This window comes from Crocodylus porosus, unplaced genomic scaffold (genome assembly GCF_001723895.1).
Source record: "Crocodylus porosus isolate Cpor-Errol unplaced genomic scaffold, CroPor_comp1, whole genome shotgun sequence".
In the NCBI taxonomy this organism is placed as follows: Eukaryota; Metazoa; Chordata; order Crocodylia; family Crocodylidae; genus Crocodylus; species Crocodylus porosus.
The window spans coordinates 20,899,030-20,919,960 of NW_017728915.1; the positions used below are offsets into that span (position 1 = coordinate 20,899,030).

A 20,931-nucleotide genomic window follows, 5' to 3' on the forward strand; every position below is an offset into this window, starting at 1 on the left:
CCAGCTGACTTCCTGCCCTTTGGGCAGGGGGCTGGACTCGATGATCTCCCAAGGTCCCTTCCAGCCCTAATGTCTATGAAATCTATGAAAAATCTATGAAATTCTACTGCAAGTAACTGTATTTCAGGAGTAACTTCAGAGAGGCAGGATCCTCAGACTAGTAATTTGCTACCCTCAAATAGGGGTCTTACCTTCTGCAATTCTTTCCTCCCTTGAAGTTAGGTGTGATTTCACCTGATTTATTCAGCAAGTCATTCCAGATTTGTTGTTATAGCCTAACTCTTTTTCCACTGAACTATAATGTCAAAATCCTTGTGCACCAGATTCTTCTCTCAGAAGAGTTTTATAATAATACCATGTCATTGACCTAATGCAAAAGAAGAATGTCGTCCTAAGTATTTAAAGAGGAATTACTGCCTTCAGTAAGTGATATAAAGAAGGTCACTCTGGGTGCATCTACATGTGAAATTAAGGTGACACAATGAACTTGGGAGCAGATCAAGCTGGAGTAAACTGTTCCCAGGTGCAGTCTGCACATATGCCCAGGGCAGCACCAGTGTGAACTGGAGTGGAGCAAGCCCCAGGGAGGAAGGGGATGGTCAGCCCCAGGCTCCTGGTGGTGGCAGAGAGCAGTAGAGTGACTGGCTGGGGCACAAGTGCGCTGATCTGGCGCAGCCATGTCGCTAGGTGACAGGCAGGAATCTTGCCCCTACCCGGTCACCATCTACACGTGTGTTTCAGTGCAATAAAAGATCCTGCTGTAAGATAGTACTGTCCCCAGCAGTACTATCTTATGGTGGAGTTAATGAGTTTACTGTGCTCTAATACTAGTGCATGTGTAGAAGGTGACACTTTACTGCAGAGCTAATTAGTCTACTCAGCAGTAAAATGAACATGTAAATACTCCCTCTGTGTCTGAAAGCTTGTCTCTCCCAACTACATTGTTGGTCCAGTAAAAGGTAGCACCAAAAAAAGAAATCCTTGCCTCTAATGCCTTTAGGAAGAAAAAAGCAAACAAGAAACCAAATGGCTTATTTTACTTAAAATGCTACAACAATTCATAAACTGACTGGACACTAAAAACCAAGGACTAAATATTGACATTGGTTTTATGATACATTATATTTTACTCCTACTCTTGAATTTTTCCACAGGGGAAAAGTAAGAATGACCGTCCTCTCTTTTGATAGGCCTTGATCTCCCAGTAGTCAGCTGCCTTTCTTCTGCTAATTTTGTGTCTGCTGCTCCTGAGAGTGTCTCTCACCCCTCTCCCTTCTGGTGTTTTTCACTGTGCTGTGCCTGGCTCCCTGTGATCAGAGAACTGAGGAAAAATAGCTTGCATTCAAAAGCTTGTCTAACTTGATCCCAGCTACATATAGTTGGTCCAATAAAAGGTATCATCCTAATGGGGGAAAAAGGACCATCACAGCTACAGCATCACTTTTACACTACCTTCAATTCCATTGTAGAATAAGCAGTCCTTGTGGTCTTGAATCCTGCTGCAGAATTTAGAGGTGGGGAGTAACTGGAAATGGAGATTACAGGGTTTTCACAGAAAAATGTGCTAATTATTGTTTTAATTCAGGACTTTAACAAAGCTTGAAATCAGATTAGGATTACTTAGAATTTAAATTTGGCCAAAGATGATCTTCTGAAGCAGGCTGATCTGAAGTTGCTGAATGTAGTGGCATATAATCATCATTACCATAGCAATGAAAGTAATCCTATCTGGGTACTGCTGGCACCACTTCAAGAGACCTGTTGTAAGAACACTGCAGTTAAAAGAGTTTCTACAGGATCAACTCCTAGATGCTATTTCCATGGGCAATTTTCCTGTTTATAGAAGCATCCTTTTCTCTTCTCTGAATTTAACGACAGCAGTCCTACAAACAGGAGTCCTGTTTAGCTAAAGATGACTCGGCGTGATCCTGCAGCTTCCCCCAAATTTAGATTTGTATGTGCTAAATAGAGAGTCAAACTCTCACTTCAGTGCTGTGCAGGTGTGGAACTGGCTGATCCTCTTCCCTGGCAAGCTGCTGTAAAGTCTAGATGACCTCTGCCTACGCTCCCTTCAGGCTGCTATATGTGCTAATTGTGGCAGTAAGGAGGGACAAGAACTCTTGTTTCTGAATTACAGTACATCCTAAATGCCAAAGGCCCTTGCCCATGTCAAGCTGATGTTTCCTAAATAGAACTAAGTGTACACCACTGCAGAAAGGTGTGTAAAACTGAATTTTCCCTCTTACCTTTTGTTTTGCTCATCTGTACTTTCTGCCTCCCTTGCAACAACATAATGTTTTAGGATTGCAAATGAACCAGAAAGTACTCCTGGATCCTCAGTCAAAATGTCTAAGCCATGCTTTTTCTTCCCTCCTTCTAGACACGTTTAAATGTCTTTTACAAACAATCTGATTAATTGCTTCTCTTGTTACTGTAGTTAATTGCATGTGTGAATGATTTTCTGTAAAAAGAAATAGCACCCAAGTTCCTTTTACTGCTTAGGTAGTGCTTAGTAGCTACTCCCTTACGCAAAAGTGCTCTGAAGGACTTTAATTAAGAAGCCAATAACTGGTGAAGGCAGACAACATTTGTGCAAGGTGGTTTCTCATATGCTCATTGGAGTCTGGAAATTAGATAGTGAGGAAGTTAATTCTTAATTACAAGACTGCAATTTTGAGACTGAATAACTGTTTTGGTATTGAGCTATAATGCATTTTTGCTGGCACAGCAAATGTGGATCATGAAGTAATTGCAAGGGTGAATATGAGGAAGACTGGTGCCTTGTGTACCAAACATTCAAGCATTCCCTTTGCCTGAGTCACAGGACACACTTTCAGAGACTTGCGCTTCATTCAGTTCTGCATAACAAACCAAGACAAATGCTTCCCAAACAGGGTGCCTACCACTCCCTTTTGAAGATACCCTTTCTGAAAAGGCCTGTGCCAGTAGAAGTGGATAGCTCCTGTGGGTTTTGTTTCTTGACAACAACTAGTGAGCTCAGTTTTCAAGTGAAAGGATGTTTCTTCTACTGGACCTGCAAACTTCATCTGATAGCTGAGGCTCAAGTTCTTTTCATATGCTAAATACCAATCAATAGATGATGGGTCCTAATACAGGTTATAGAGTCTTAGTTGTATTGGTCTTACAAAACTTCTGGAAGTAAAAAGCACCAATAAAATATTGTTTAGTATGATTCTAAATACATAAAAAGCAGATTTCTTGTGGAAGAAGATGCCTTTTTAAAGCAGAACTGAAAGGACATGGCAACACATGTAGTCTTCCACATGGTTCTTGGAGCTTCCTCCAAACATAAAGCATGTTGACACCACGCTTTCATAATGGACTGGGGTATGAGACCACAACCTAAGTTACCGAATAACTACTGTGTAATGGAGGTTGCTAATGACTAGAATCTTACAAGGTATTTTTATCATGTTTCAAGAAATAAAAGTAGTTTATTTTACTGTCACAGTTTATGGGAAAGAATTGCATATGCAGAAAATTATTTGCAAAACAAATCATAGTTTTAAAATGGGCCTTCATCTAGTTAAAGTTTTGTACATGATATTGTACAGGTAACCCTCGCCATTCGTGGGGGATACTTTCTTGTATCCTCGGGGAATAGGGCTCTGCATTCATGAACTCAGTGCCCCTGGCAGCTGGTGGGGGGGGCACGGCTGCTCCGGCAGTGACCGGAGCCCGGTGGCAAGCGTGGAGCTCCCAAAGAGCTCCTTTAAGTGTATTTAAGATACAGGTTTGGCATTCATGAATATTTGAAACCACAAAGGCTGAGCCCGCAAATAACAAGTTTCCTGTATCTAATATTTAGTTTGTAGAGAAACTTGGGAAGCCTGAATGCTGCTCAAAAGCATCTTTATAGATTGGGCACTTTAGTAGGCTTTTTTGGGCACTTTAATAGCTGATTGAATCAACTTAAATAAAAGTGCCAAAAAGTCCTGCTGAAATGCTATACAGATACTGCTGATCCAGGCTAAAGTCATGCGCTGCTTCTTCTGGTAAAGTGTGTGGTTTGTTTTTTTTTAATGTCTGCAAGCAGCTCTGTGCGTGCTGAGCACCCACCAATATTTTTTGGTGGGTGCTGGAGCACCCATGGAGTCAGCGCCTATGCCAGAGACATGTGTTTCTTGCAGGACAAATAGCAGCAGCATATATTTGGGATCCTGAGGGACCCCTAGGGCAGCAGTGGCTGCAGTCGGGGTCAGAGCCTGGCTCTGGCTGGCCAGACTCCCGTTCTGGCGGTGATTTTTTTGCAGCGGTTATTTTTTACTCCAGGTCTCCCTGTGTAAAAAAACAACCCAGCACACTGCAAATTAGCAGCATGCCTAATGTCTGTATGTGTGCCACATGCAGTTTGTGGTGCTGCAAACTGCACATGTGCACTTGTGGGAACATGCCCCAAGGGTCTAAACAAGATAGAGGAAAAGAATGATTTAGGTAATACAAGATAATAGAAGCATGACATTTTAAAGTGACTGTTAAGAGAAGTTTCTGAAACCAAGGAAACAATTAATTATGAGGTCTAACAGACACGTAGAAATTTCCCAAGAAAAACTGACCAGTATTATCACTTATGACACTTAAAACTGACTTGGATAAAACCTTTGAGACCATACTCAATAAAATAATCTTGCCCTTGGCAGAGCTTGGACAAAAAAGACTTCAATGGAATTCTTTCATGTCTGATTCCCATTTTTTATTACTCCTAGTGTAGTGTAGTTGGGGGGGGTGTATATCTTCCTCCTACTTTGAATATTGCTTGTTTTCTATGGAAGGTAAAAAAAAAAAATAACGTCAAGGTCTTGCTGTCCTGATTCCAAACAAAATGGGTGTATATCCTGTTAATCAAGTGATGTTGCGGAGCCCAGCTACAGCATTTGTCATTTTCCTTTAAAGTAATGGGTGGCTGATACCTGTCATCTGTCAGGAAACTGTATACCAGATCAAGATGCATTTATAGCCTTCTCAGTTGCTGATCTACCAGAAGCTAAGTTTTACCATTAGTAATGCATAACGAAATGACCTAAGAGTTTGGCTTTTGGGGGAAAAAGCACATTAAGCTGGATAGCTTGAAGATGCTGCCTTACTACTACCATTGTTTCTGACTGCTAGTTCTGAAATGAAAAAAATAAATCCTTCCTTATCTCTCATCTGTGTTAAAAACTAATATGTATAACTGGAATAGAGGTGGTGGTTTATAATAAAAGATAAACCTTCTCTCTTTTTCTCTCTCTTATTTCTAGGTACAGGACCTATTTATGCTACAGACCCACTCCTATACATGTTCCTGTTAATACTGCATAAGCTTATACACTTATTAGTAAACCACTGATGGACTACTTTATCCAATATTCCTCAGCCAAACAAAAAGGAACCTATTTAAAAAGAAAACAGATCCTTGATAAAAACTACAGTTTTAAAGATGGACAGAAAGAGACTGAAAAAGAAGCATGGCAAACTCTACACGGGGGGTAAAAGCATATTTTTGGGGACATTGAGCAAAGTAAACCACCTAAAATAATGCATCTAGTTTCCAGATTATCTTGTGTGAAGCCCTGCTCTGCGCATGGCACCTATGAGTTCTCTATTTTAATGTAATATTATTTTCTTTTCTAAACCTTCCCTCTGACTATTCATTTTGCACGAACTGTTGAGCAGTTATCTTTATGACACTATGTAAAGATGTTGGGTCAAAATCCTTCTAAAGAAGGGAGATATTTTTAGTAGATTCTTGTGTTTAGATTTTTGGATTTCCTTTTTTCTGTTTTTTAATTAAAGTAAATTATTTCTTTTTGAGACATTTTAATTAAAAAGGCACATCCTACCATAATTAATATTCACTGTCAATAATATTTATTTTTAAATAAAGATTGGAACAAGGTAAGACATTTGTTTATAAACTGTATTGTATATTGCTGAATAACAGTTGAATAAAAAGATTTTGAAATAATATTTCTACAGCTATGTGAATTTTGAACCTTTTTACATATTTATGAATTGGTCTAGCCATTTTCCTAGCTGTTTCCCTTCTGTCTGACTACTCGGAGAGCAAGAATTTAGCTTGTTTTGATTTTCTGCCCATTTGCAACAAGCAGGATAGAGGGCAGGTACAGTATGTATTCATGCAACTACATCTCTGAATCTCTGTATATATCTGCCCATTATCAGAAAAGATCAAAGCACCAAGGATGTGTTAATACCTGGTCACAAGGAGAGGGATTTTTTTACTGTGCGGATAGCTTCACTATGGAGGATAATTGTACATGAAATATGGTGAAAAGAATTATTAAATAATATGGAATTTTCCAGGTAGGTTGTCCTAGCTTTTACAACAGGGGAATAGAAGCAGGTAATTGCACTAAAAAATTGCAATAACAACTTAATAAACTATGCTGCATAATAATATACAATAATATATAATCAGTCTGCTGATTGTAACAGTCATTGAGTCTGGTCCTTAGTTCTGTTTACAATATTGAATAGGCCGGGGTGATATTGTGAATGAAAATTCTGTCTTCAAAGTCATTTTTTTCACAAGAGATTTCCTTTATAGAAATGATTCACTATGAATAAAAATGTCACCTCTTTCTGAAAAAGTAACCAAAACTGTAATTGAAATGTTTTATTTACTAAAAAGTGCTTTTAGGTCTTTGTGTGTTGGTGGGGCAGTGTCAATGTAAAATACTAGGAGGCAAAATCAGTCTTGATTTTTAGGTGAGAACTTACTTTGAATTTTCAGTCTTCCTAGTCCAGGGAATTTGATTTGAAACATAAATTAGTCATTGCTCTGCAGGTAAGTAGGTACATGGCAGGTAAGTAGGCAAATACATAATTGTGAAGAGAAACTACACAGAAGATTTTCACCAGTGGAGCGATTGAGATCAGTAGAGATAGGTGAGGACAAAAATACCCACAAGCGTGCAAATCAGGTTCTTTATTTCATTTTTTTTACTTTAAAAGTACAATGTTATATATTTTTCATTTTAATCTCTGAAATTCTGAACAATTTTAAAAGATATATTTAACAGGTTATCAGTCATGGTCGATATTAGGAAAAAATGCAAGTTAATCTTTGTATATCTGAACAATTATTAATTTATTCTAAAGTCCTAGTGTGACCACCCTGTAGAGATAAATGGACTGTTTGGATGTTTTATTTGATTCTTAATTTTAAAAAATAAGATACATTCTCCAGTGCAAAGAAAACCAGTGCACAGCCTGCTGGATTCCAGTGCAATGGGTTCAGTTTCTTGATGAATTGTGCTGTTTTAGAATTAATTCACCTTGAACAATAATAAATCCAGCTGTAAATGTAATCTTGGTTTTTCAAGATAAAGTTAATTTGTCCTGAAGGATACATTTTTAAATAGATCATTCAGTACAGCACTGCAGATTCAAAAGTTAGCCATTGCCATTGCAGAATATTGTCTCAAGGAAAGCTGAGCTGTCAGTCGATGTATAGAGCTTATTAAGATGCTAACAGAAAAAACTTTAGAGAGGTGGTAGGGTTTCCAATCCACACAGAAACTGTATATTCTGGCACAGAATACAACATTGTTGGTTGATATTATTTATTATTTATGTGAAGATTTTATGAATATGGTGATAATTAAACTGAATTTCTCATATTTTCTTTTCAGTGACCAAAGGCACAATCCTATGACCATTAAAATTTGTGACAAAGCTTATGTTGAGTGTAATAGTGAGAGATCAGATCTTAAGTTCATATTTGTGCCACTCTAGGAATTCTTGTGCTACTGTTTGTTGAAGAGTGCACTTGTTGAAGGGGAAGAACTGAAACAATTAATAAATCATTTTTCAGTGTGTGGTTTATGGTTCTGAGTTACTTGTGTGACCAAGAAAGGTGACGATTACATTCTATCAAGATCTCATTTTTTAGCGAGAGTTTGATTATTGGACTGTCTGCTGCCTGCAAGAGAGAAATCAAGTTAATATTTCAAAAGATGCCTTTCCAACAAATGTTTGAAGTGCCAGAGAAAGCTACAGTGAAAGTTGCTGAAAAACTCAGCATGACATATCTTTCACATAAAGAAGATGGTAGTATCTACAAATTGACTCACAGGAAAGAAAGATCCAGGTGGAAGCTAGCAAAACTACTGGTAGGTTCAATGACTTGGGTAGGAGCTGAGTGTTTTCAGATTAGTTCCTCAAGTGCAGAAAACAGTGAGTCATTTAAATGTCTAGAGCAGCCTACATAGACACCAAGGTCCTCACACAAACAAGGACATACAGCTTTAGGGATGGAGCTTAAGATGTTTGATTCCAGAAATGAAGGTCTCTGTCACGTCCAACTTAACAGCTTTTATCGTTATAGGGAAAACTTGAGTCTTTACTATCCTATGCCACTATAGATGCAAATCTTCCAGCATCAAGTCTATACTGGTATACCCCTAGAAGCCTCCAAACTTCTCTTGTCCTGACTGGCTACTGCTGTTTATACTTGTCAAAGCTAAAACAGTTGATTTGGCATAAAAAAACATTAAAATCACCCTATGATTTGTTGCATAACTTCATTGCTTTAAAACACATTAAAGAAAAAAGGTAAATGTATCGTTTGCTTCATTTTTAATGTTTAATGCTTTAATTTTGGGTGATTCATCTTTTAATGCAAGAGTCCAGTCAAAGTCTTTTTACTGCACGTATGCTGTACCAAGGTGCAGATTTTCAAATAGTTCGTAAGTAAGCATGCCCTTACTTGGTTCAATCCAGCAAAGTGCTTTGGTGTGCTCCTGATGGCTTGTTATGGCTTCATTGCGTGCTTTCATAGCTGTTTTATTTTTAAAAAGAAAAATAAATGACTGCTTATGGTGCTAAATTAGCCACTGTGGAAACAGCCAGCTTCTCGCTGTCAACAAACACAGCACAGTGAAGGCAGTAAACATGCAAGCATCCTCCTACTGTATCCTCTTCTGAGGGAGGAAGAATGGTGGCTTCTCACTTAGATGTTGGACTTGGAACACCTACTATTTATTATATTTTATTTCAGACGCACCACCACACTGTGATAACTTGCAGTCACAGTCACACTGAGCCTGCCTTATTCAGTAGGCATTCAGTGGATCCGAGGGGAGTCTCTAGTCATTCCCACCAAAAGCAGTTGGCAAGAGCATGGGGGGGAAAACCAGCTGTTTATGATTCTAGAGTCTGGAAAGCTTTTGTATTTCATCCCTGTCCTAAAACACAGAGGGGATCATCTGTTTGCAGACAGCAGAGGAGTACAGGAGCTTCTAACCTGGGGTGGTGGGGAAGGGGGAAAAGAGAAGACACAACACCTGATATATACTGAATTAATACACAAGCTTAATTCATGACCTGAAAACTGTCCGTCCAAAGAAGTTCTCCCATATGACAGTACTGAGTAGTGTCTGAGGTTAAGCTAGATCTCTGTAAGCAGCTGAGAAATGGCTGGCCATGTAAGTGAGAAATAACTGGTTTTCCTAGATGAGCTTTGGGCAAGCTGCATTTTTCAGGGGCAGTTTCTTAGTGACTCACCTTCTCCCTGATGACAGCAGAAATCAGCCCTCAGGAGGAAGCAGCAGAAAGGATCAGGAACAAAAGCAAGTGCTTAAAGCATTGGAACTGAATTGTTCACCTAGGACTAACTGTACTATTATTCTGCCTTGTACCCAGGCACACTACAGCACCAGGCTGAGTAGGTAACATGCCAGGTAAGGTACGGTAGGTAACTTGCTTTTTTTGCTTGTTTAGGTTCTGTGTTACACCCATCACCATAATATCTGAGCACATAACACGATTGACAAGAGACTGGGAGTAGACTACATCTCACAGAATTTGTCCTTGCCTTTATATTATAAACTGCCCTACCTCCATGGGAGCTTGACAGCAATTAAAAGGTACAGTGAGCTGGAAAAAAGTAAGTGATTCAGACTACTCACATTACAGGTGGAAAAAAGAACATTTATTGCTACCAAGATGGGAATTAATACAGTGCTGTATGAAATCCAAATCTCTGAGCTCAGACTGAAAACAGACCATTACTTAGTAACCAGAGGATCTGGTGAAAAATTTGCGGGAAATGACTGCGTTCCACTGCGTCTCTGACAAGTGCTTGTATTCTGCCCCAGGGCCTGACAAGGAACTCCCTATGTGTAGTTCATCGCAATGAGGCGGCAGGCTGCTGAAATGCCCCAGGCCTGGTGCTCATTTTGGTTCTGTCTTTGAAGGGCCGGCAGAGAGAACGATCCCAGTTATGGACTCGGCTACAGCCCATTTGACCCAACTGTCTTCTTAAATCATTCAGTCACAGGGGTGAAGAGCATCATCTGGTCCAACTTTCTGCAGAAATGCTGCTCCTAAATCATCCTGAACTAATGTTTATCTAACCTGTTCTTGAAAACTTGCAGTGAAGTAGTCTACATATGTACTGAGAAGAGGCCACCTGTATTTGGCCCAGTACTTGAGAGCAGTGCAAGAAAACTAGTTGTCTAAAAAGCAGATAGGCAGCTGCTGCTAACATTATGGAGTTTAGTCTTAACAAAACTCAAAGGAATAAGAAATATACAGATAGAATCTGACAGTGAAAATCCTGACTAATATGAAATGTGGGCACATTAGGAGGAGGATTTACAGCTATCCTGCTTCTGAATGAGTTGGCTATTTTTGCTAAAACATCTCTTTCCTTTGAGAGCGCTACATCCTCGGTAAAGGGCAACTGCTTTACTTCTTCTGATTATATTAACAAAGGGCAAATACATTTCTGCGTTACTTTTCATGGACTGAGGCTAGTGGCAAATACTGCTCTGATAAATTCGGTAATCCTTATGATGTACACTATTGGAGTCTATTAGGAATAAGTACTGTGTACTACAGCTTTTGAAGGGCTTTGTGTTTCCTCCAGTTGCCTATCTCAACAAGTCAGAAGGTCCTTCAGACCCCAATACTGAGTTGAATATTTGCCATGATGCATCAAATCAAAGCGCAAGTTTTTTGTATTTTGCTCCTAATCCTGAAGGACAGCATGCATAATAACCCCTGAGCTGTTTCAGTCAGCTGAGAAGAATAAGTAGTGATTATTATAGACAAAGGCTGATAGTCATCAGTGATATAATGATAGTGCAACAACAAGTTTCACTGAAAAATCAATGGAACTTTCATTGTAATGCTTCCATCAGCCAAGCCTGATTGCAGTTACAATTGTATACATCCCCTGCAATTAATTAAGTTGATCCTGGATTTGCATGATTGTAATGGAAATCAGATTCTGGCCTTACATGTATGAAAATGCACAGGATGATGTAGCTTCTGCAACACCTATGTGCTTTTAAAAAATCTAACAAATACAGACCACAAACAGTTAGTACAAAGTGATTGATTTTCTGTGTGATTTGCTTCACTTCTCTTTAATATTTTCCTGGTTGTGATAATGTATTCCTTATCCCGATAAAACTCATAAAAAAGATGGCAAGTGAAATCCTGCCCCAACTACAGTCAATGATGAAACTGCCATTGCCTTCAATAGGACCGGCTTTCCATTCAGTGTAAGGAAAGCTGGACAGCAGATGGAAGAGTGCAAAAGGATGCTGCAAATAGCTTTATTTTTCTTATTTAATTTATTCTTACATAGGAAAAATTTTAGCACCTGATTTCATTTTAAATCAATCAATAAGCAAGAAGTGCTGTGAATTCATGTGTCAAGAACAGATTGGTTAATGCAAATGCTGCCCCTACTGCATCTTTTACAACACAATGAATTTCATATGTAGCCAGAGGCTGGCCAAGTTCATTTATTCATTATCCCCAAACTTCGGGCAGTTCTTATTCGCAGTCCCTCAGCACTTCTATTTAATCAGAAAGAACAGAAAATTGATGGGATCAAAAATGTTAAATTCTTAATTAATGCTTTTAGCAAAGACTGATTGGAGGACCGCTCTTGGAGAATAGTAATCTGCAAGAAGTGAAATGTCAGTTTTCAACAGAAACTTCTCAGTGCAAAGCAGTGTAGGAGCTGCTGCTACAGATAGAGCTTTGCCTGAATGAGGACTGCAAGGTTTGGCCTATTTCAGTTGATTTATTATCCCCGGACACCAACTGCCTCAGAGACCCTCTGTATATCAGGAAAAAAACATTTCAGCAATGTTATGTGGTTAGTATTACAAATCCTGGCAGAGCACAACTCTACTAAATGACTAAATGTACACAAATTTATTCAGATCAATATCGAGAGCATTTAGATGGTAAGATTCAATTATAGCAGAGAGAAGACAGAAGGTTGTTTCCTCCCCCGCCCCACCCCAGTAGTTTCGTAATATGCATCTCTAAACTTTTGCTCAGGAGGTAAATCATCATCAACAAGGTAAGGCCACGTTTATACATGTGAGTTGTCCTGGTAAGGTGAGTAGAACTATCCAGGTGAACAGGATAAGTCAGGTGCATCTACATGAGATGCTACTCCGCAGTTGTCACTTTGCATTTATTTAGTAAAATCAATTTATTTAATTTTTCCATGCTATATACCAGTGTTGCTCAACCTTTTTCCCTGTGAGCCAGTTGGGCAGCGTGCCATTTGCTGGCGAGAGGTCCAGATCTGGCACCAGGATGGGGGCAGGAAGCACCATCCAGCTGCAGAGAGGAGGGTGGGAGGCAGCCTGGCCCCAACCCAGCCACTGCATGGAAAAGGAGTGTATGGCTTGGCCCTGTGGGGGGAAAGGGGTGTGCCCCAAACCCACAGGGGAAGGAGTGCAGAAAGGGATGTGGTCCAGCCCCAGTCTGGCCCTGTGGAGGAATGGGGAATGAGGCATGGCTTAGCCCCAACCCAGCCCCAATCCAGATGTGGGGAGGGAGGTGGCCCAACTACAGCCAGCTGAGCAGAGCTTGGAGTTTAGGAATTTGCCTGGGGGGAGGGTGGCCTTATTGAATGGCCATTGTTCCCTTGCTGCAAGGTTTGCTGACCTGCCGGGAGCCCTGCCACCAGATGAGATGGCTCCACAGGCTTCATTTGGCCCACATTTGAGCACCCCTGCTATATACTGGAGGGCAGTCAGAGGCATATAACAAATTCACTAAGTCATTTGAAGTAATTAAAAACTGCCTGTTGCAGAATCAGTGTTTGCATGTAAGAGTATTTTCAATACTTCTTTTAAGTTGAAAAGGCAAACTGCAAGTTGGTTTTATTTTACAAATGCTTAGCTTCCTCCATTACACTGACAAATGAATATATATAAATTGGGCAATTAAGTTCTCCTATAGGCCAATTTTTACTTCCTCCTTTAATGTGCTGTGTTACATTACAAATATTCACAGGGCCCAAAAGAAGTCTGATATCACCACAGAATTCTCAAGTTTCCCATATACTCAGTATAGCATCCTTTTCAATTTGTACTTTTCCACATTTCTAAAGAAATCCAAGATGTGCAAATATATAAATTCCAGGAAGTCCCAGGAACAACAAAAATCAATTTGACATGAAAAGAGTTCAGGCTCTGGGCTGGCCCTCCAGCAGAAACAGTGGCATGGATAGTGCCTGAGCGTAGGCTGTGCAGTCCGAGGTGGTTTTCCAGATGAACACTTGAGATTAATGAGACCAATTTGAACATAACTAGGACTGAAAAAAATGAGCACTTCTATCCAGGTGGATTAAAAGGAATTGAAAATATTATATTGAAAAGATTGTGCTATAAAAAAGATACATCCAATGATTTTTAAATGGTGGAAATCTTACATCAACTCCATTGACGTCCAGCCCTTAAATGACAGCATTTCATTAGTGTTTTAAGCAATGTATTGATACTAGTATTGAAAAGACATATGCAGCAGATTCAGTTAACAGATGTCTTTGTTTAAATAAGACTCTAGATTTATCTCTTTATTGTTCTTAAATCGTTTTCCCACCCCTGCTTTAGAAAGCCTCTAAAATTGAATAGAAATGAAAGAATGGAGGTGTATAGAAATCGTTGTAAGGCTGCGTACAGACATTCCAGGAGGTCACAGGGAGGTTAGAGCAGGTTAAAAGTGGCCACCCAATCTAACTTAGTTTGCCCAGGTGCGAACCTTGCACTAGGTAGGTGCAAACTGTACAGACATTCAGGACAGTTAGATTGATCTAAAAATGGCCGACCCAATCTAAATCAATCCCACCTCCAAGGTACACTCAATTTAGACTCTGTCGGCCATTTTCTGACCAATCTAACTATCACAAACTTTTGTGTAGTTCCCAGCCTAGCTCCATAGCTAGAAAAGTCCAGCTTCTGGCCCAAACCCCAGGGCTACAGGTTTCCTTCCCCTCACTCCACCTCTGAGCCCTCCAAAACACCCAGCCTGCAAGCTGCTCCTGGTGCCACTTTTACTAGTGTTCACCGGTGCCAGGAACCAAGCAAGTAAATCAAGGCAGGGGGAAGATGGGCAGGATGGCAGGGGAAGAAGTTGGTTCATGGCAGGGGGAAGGTTATCTGGAGGTTGGGGGGCTAAAAATAGCACCTGGTCCTGGGAGGTGAGGAAGAAACCTCATAAATCCCTCTGATCCCATGAAATGCTCCTGCAGTCCCTGCTAGCCACCCTGATTCCCCTGATCCCTCCCTGTGGACACCACTTGCCACCCCCCCCGGCACAGATCCTGCCTGCCTCCACCCTGGAGCCTAGTTGCCCCCCCATCCTGACTTAATTTAGATTAGGTGGCCATTTTTAACTTGATCTAACTTCTCCAAATGTCTGTACACAAATAACAATTTATAATATTTGGTAGATAATCACACCCTTCCTTACATGGCTTTTTAAAATTATTATTTTATGTTGTATAGCCAGATATTTTTCTCAAAAATCCATTAGTTTAACTGCATATTAATGAATCTGATGCAGGCATCAATGTGTGGAATATTATGGGCTGCACTGGGCTGGGCAGGAGGTGAGAGGAAAGGAATACAGAATATAATCCTTTCTGGAACAAACCACTATGGAGCTGTCATTTTCTATGAAATTCTGTAAAATAGCTTTACATAAAATAACTGTGATAAGTTTTTTTCCTCCCTATTAAATTTCCTAAGGGTTCTGAATCAAATTCATTAATTTTCACTTCTGGATTTTCAGGGGACACACATGCAGTACAATAAATGGGTGTGTAAATAAATTGTGTGTCCATGGTTACTTTGGCAAACCCTGGATCAAGGGTTGTCCTTATTTCTATGTACTCATCTATGTCTTTCTAGAAATACTGAATTTAGTTTGGAGATTAAGAAAAACTTTCTCACTCGGAGGGTGGTTAGGCTTTGGAACAGGCTACCTAGAGAAACTCTGGACTCTCCATCCAGGCAGGTTAGACACTTGGCAGGGAGCATCCTGCTTTGAGCAGGGGGCTAGACTATTAGCCTGCCTTGTTACACATTTGTCAGCCCAAGGGGCTTTGTAATTTGTACATGGCACCAGTAATGTAACAAAGGGTGGGCACATGACTGCATTGCTCATATGAAAATGAACGGCTTTGGAGGCATTCATGGAGGCAGGGCATCTGCAAGACACTGTTTACCTGGCTACGGTGCAAAATTTGCTACCTGCTGTTTTTATAAAACTAGAAGGTATCAATTATCTCCATATTTGTAATTCTGCATTTGGAATTTGTTCAGTCAGTTATATGATTATGTTGAAGCCATTCATTTTAATACAAGCAATGCAAAAGGAGGCATCCTGGGGGAGTCTGCACTGCAGTGATGCCTCTACCTGACACAGGCCCAGAGCAAATTGCTGTACCTCCAAACAAGAAGGAAGCACAGGAGAAGCGCTGTGAGTCGGAGGTGTGTCCTGGGAGAGAACACGTCCTAGGCTGGCTTCCATAAGGTATCACCCATTTTCCAGGGCTGGTCTGAATGTCCAAACCAAGCCCATGGGTAATCAGCTTGGCCTGAGAGAGAAGAATGTGGTGAAAGGTTGTGAAAAAAAGAATGAAATATATCAAATATATCAAAAAAAGAAAAAGTGAATGCTGTCTATTAAAGGAATCTTGTCCAGCTGCGTGGTACATTAGTCAGGCTGTCAGGTAGCCTCCCTATGGGTGCCCACCCTTCGGGTAGAAATTGTTGGGAGTTGCATCACTTCCACTATGACAGACTGCATAGCATCAGAAAATACACAGGGTCCCCAGTGGCCCCCAAGGAATTAATAAAACGAATGACTAGTTTGGCTGGGAGGGTTTGTTTTGTTTTGTTTTTTGGCTTTCACTGATTTCTATGGTCCTGCTGCATCAAAACCAATGTGAAAAGCTAGCTGTTGCAGACCTCCAACTCACTGGGTAAATCCTATTAGTTATTGCTCACCACACTGCAAGGGGCTTAGGCTGACCTTTAGAAGGGCATGTAAATGCACCGAAAGATCTCCTGGTGACAGGGTAGAAAGAAGACAGTCGAATCTTCCATAATTATATACACACAGGTAGATTTATGAACTCAGCCAGGAAATCTGGTCAAAACGATCAGTGACTACAGTGATGCAGGACAGTAGGACGGTGTCTGGGGAGCTCAAAGAAAAGCTGTCCTCCCTGCTATCTTGAAGAACTCTGTAAGTGCCTCAGTTTAAACTACCATTTTCCTGCTACATTCCAAGTAATCTTGTATCTCAGATAAGAATTAGGGCTTTGTCCATTATGAACATTAAATGGAAACTTTCCAAATGATTCTTATGTTTATGGCCCACAAACATATATTGCTCCAAGGTCTGGGAAGCTGGAAATGTTTTGTCAAAGGATCTGAGCCAATGTAGGTGTCAGAGAGTTGTGGTCACCAGGGAATGCTGATAAATCATTGGACAAGGATGGTGACATAGTGTGCAGGTCTAAATCTGAGTCAGGCATAGGAATAACTGTATTATTGAGTGATGATCCATCTCGAGCTATGCCTGTCAGTGATATCGATCACCCTGATGGAAATGCTGCGCTCCAAAAATATGTGGACAAGTTAAAGACAAAATCAAATAAGGTACTGAAAACTTGTATTTTGATTAAGGAAATACAAATTACTCTTTGATCTTTACTAAATGCTTGCATTTTATAATTCATTTATGCCTATTCAACGTAATAGAGAAAAATGTGGTAAGTCATTATCACAAGTATTACAAATAATGCGGCAGATAATAAATTAATCCATTAATAATGAACTTTGATATATTTCAGCTTTTAAAGTGCAGTGAAATGAAAGTCTTAAGCTGATTAAATGTGTTAACTAAAGGTGTTAACTACAGCTCTGGTTACAGTGAACCAGATCCTCGTCCCACTGAAGGCAGTGGCAAAACTTCCCATTGAGCTGAATCTCTTACGTGGTTTCTATCAACATTAATAACAAAACAGCCTAACAGGCAGGAGAAAGACAAGCCAGGAAAAGAAAACACAGGTACACAATAATGCAATAAACTAAGTCCGTGCTAGTTTTCAGTCCCATTAGTTTTGTCCTGTCATAATTCTCAAGAAAGAGGGACTGGGGGTAAAATATGAGGTTTGTTTTGTTTCAGAAATTGTGGGTGCTCTGTGCTTTCTAACATATTAGGTCTGAATGAATAGTAATTTTAACATACATAATGAGTGAGCAGCAAGCTTAAAATCTCATCCTATTCTATCGTGCCAAATGATATCAAGTAATTGTGTAAAATTCCAAGTGATTACCAATGACAAGCATGGGGACTTGCATTTTATCAGTGATGTCATGCAGCCAAAAACAGTGTTGTATTATGCGTTGTCTTATGATAAACATGGGCTACAGTAAAACATCTCTAAAGAAAATATCTATAGTTTTTCTAGTTACAGAAAGTATTTGTCAACATGGTCATAAAAGTACATGAAAAAATCAACTAAGTTTAGGATCATTACCCAAGGGTAATTTAAACCTCACCGCTCCAGTCTTTTCTAGCAGAGCAGTGCCAGAAAAAGCACTGATCATGTGCATTGCCATGAAAACGCCATGTGTTTCACACCGCACATTTTACTTGATTCAGTGTTCATCTGTTGCTGCTGGCATTTACAGAGTTTGAGAAAAACATCAGTCTGATTTGTTGTCTATACTGAAAGTGCAATTAAATGATGGAAATGGAGGCAGGGCATCTGCAAGACACTGTTTACCTGGCTACGGTGCAAAATTTGCTACCTGCTGTTTTTATAAAACTAGAAGGTATCAATTATCTCCATATTTGTAATTCTGCATTTGGAATTTGTTCAGTCAGTTATATGATTATGTTGAAGCCATTCATTTTAATACGAGCAATGCAGTCATTTCCAGAGAATCTAAGAGCAGATCAAGGCAACAGCGGAACAAACAGGACTGGCAGGTTTGAGGAGCCCCAACATCCAAAACTACTGTGAAACAAATTCCTTTCAATTATAAAACTTGTGACAAATATTAATATTTTCTTCCTAGGTGCTAAATATAAAAATAGGTGTTTTCATGACTGAATCCCACTGATAACCAGTTTCACTGTGCATCTCACCTAATTGGGGTGCAATGAAGTGCGTAATTCAAATGCTATCAAATGCTACAGAGCTTGCAGGCTTAAAGAGACATTTAACTTTTCCTGAAAAACACAGAATGAAGATTGCTTGTGTGACAACTGCTTATCAGTAGGATTTCCCATTTTGAAAGGAGAATACAACTTAGACTGGTTTACTATTGCCAGTAAAATTCTGCCCACAGTTACAATTGTGCAACCCACAGCAGTCAGCCAAATGTCCGATTAAATATATGATTTTGCTCAGGGCAAAATATGTTGAGATAATATGGGTGACTACAATGCAATGGCAAAAAAAGTTAGGCTTCTTTGAGTCAAATTTTTCTCTGGTCCAAGTGAGGTCATTACCTTCTCAAGACTCCTACATCTCCCAAGTATTCAGTGATATCACCTGAGATTTACATCACCCTAAGCAATGCAAGGCTTTATTTCTCCATCTTTTTTAACATGCACTGATTCCTCCCAGTTTGTCCCCCTCATTACCTGATTTGAGACAAAAGGCCCATATTTGCAATGGGTTTTAGAAACCCTTGAAATTTGCCAGCATAAATCCCAAAATCTACTCATGAAAATGGACTTTACATATGCAAATCAAGCCATTAGACAATTTCCCTCTTGCCACAAATGTTCATTTAAATCTCCAATATTGCAATCACAAATAAGGAGTGTACTTTTCAATTTTTTTTACTTGGTCTCATACTAACTAATATGTATGTAATGATTAAAATGAAAATATCTATATGAAGATGACTCCATTCAACCTATATTAGCTAGTTTGCTGTAAGATCTTGATGACATAGCCTTGAATTGATTTAAGGTCATTGTTAGTTTGAAGCTTTTTTCTTTTTCTAATTTAATATGTGGAATGCTGAAAGTTTTCAACTAACAAGTATCTGCTTTAGTTGTCATTTTCTTTTAAGATCAAAAATTGGCATGGAAATTTGAATGAGAATTGAAAAAGACAGGCATCACACAGCTGAAACCTGTCTTTTGTAGCAAAGCAAATGGCAATATTGGAAAGATTCCATTAAATTGTTATTATTAGCTCCTAAATCAGTTAATATAATATCTTTCCCATAATTAATGCACAGTATGGTGAGAGTAAATGCCATCATTTCTATTGATCTATTGCCATAGTCTATTTAGTGAAACAATTACAATGATTTATCAGGTTGGCCCAATATTGCTGTGGTTTAGTAAATCATGTTGCAATGTGGGAAGCTCAGTCTTAAACTCACATGCTGGCACCAGCCAGACCTGGGACCAGACCCCAATTGCCCTCCCCACATGGCAATAGTGTATGAAAGTCGGGACATACATTATGTCAAAACTTTTGCTCCTGGTTAGGGTCTTGTTGGAAAATAGAGGGTCAGATTCTGATCTTTGTTAGACCACTGCAAATCTGAAGCAACTCCCTTGCTATCGGTGAAGTTACTCCAGTTTTGCATTGATATAACTGGAGTAGAATTTGACAGGCAGTGTAGTGTGTAGGGAATATTTTTAGGACAAGGTTGAGTGTGTTCCAGGAAGCACTGAGATACTGTTTTTGGGTTTAACCCATGGCACTGTTTAACATGTTTCTGAAAAACATTCCAATACAGCTGTGCTTATGGAACACCCTAGCACCTGAGCAGATTGGGAACTCTGATCTATGGGATGGGATTAACCCTTGTCAGCAGTACCAAGCATTTCATAACATTGCTACACAAAACAATGGGACAGCTCATTAGTTCCAGGGAAAATGGGAATTCGTGTCCCTTCACACGAAAGATAAGGCACCCTTAGAAACTTTATATCATTCTAGTTATGCAAGCACTTGAAAGCCATAAATGAAACCCAGGGTCAAGTCCTCTTGCTTTTCAGCCCAGTTAGATTTAAGAGTGCCGGGATGATGCATTAAGGGCATGATCCCAAATTTATTGAACTTAGTGGGAGTGTTTCCTTAAACATATATCAGACCTTAGAGCAGGCCTTTACCCAGTAGGGAGGCCAGTACCATGGTAGCATGAGCATCCCTACCAGTCAGAGACAGAGAGACCCCTCCTAACACTGGAACTTTCTCCTGCCTACTCCCCTCTTCTCCTGCAATCATCCAATAGGGGAATTGTTTTATTTTTACAATCAACTGCTGTTTCTCCATGCCTCCTGCCACCCTTGCTCCCAAACCCACAGAAACTATACATGCAAGACTTGCAAAATGTTCTTAAGAGTTATTCCTACCATGTCTCCACCTCCGTTACGGTGAACGTCATTTGGATTTGGAACAAATGCAGCTAATACAACCACTGTGGTTGTTGGAAAGGGAAGGAAAGAACAGTCTCTCTTCATGCAGTTTTAGAATAACAAAGTATTTTAGGTGTATTTATCAGAGAAAGATAGCAACACTGGTTAGCCTAAGTCTTACATCTTATAGAGTAGCTACAAGCTAAAAATTTTTCTATAGACTGAGGACCTGATCCT

At 39.7% G+C, this 20,931-nt stretch overlaps 1 long non-coding RNA gene across 1 annotated transcript in view; it reads left to right on the forward strand.

The window, feature by feature from the left end:
• LOC109310565 overlaps positions 1-5,970 on the forward strand; it is a 23,647-nt gene extending 17,677 nt beyond the window's left edge. The window contains exon 2 of the long non-coding RNA XR_002101249.1: positions 5,262-5,970. This is a non-coding gene — a long non-coding RNA (uncharacterized LOC109310565). The remainder of the gene's footprint in view (positions 1-5,261) is intronic.
• Positions 5,971-20,931: the final 14,961 nt, after the last annotated feature.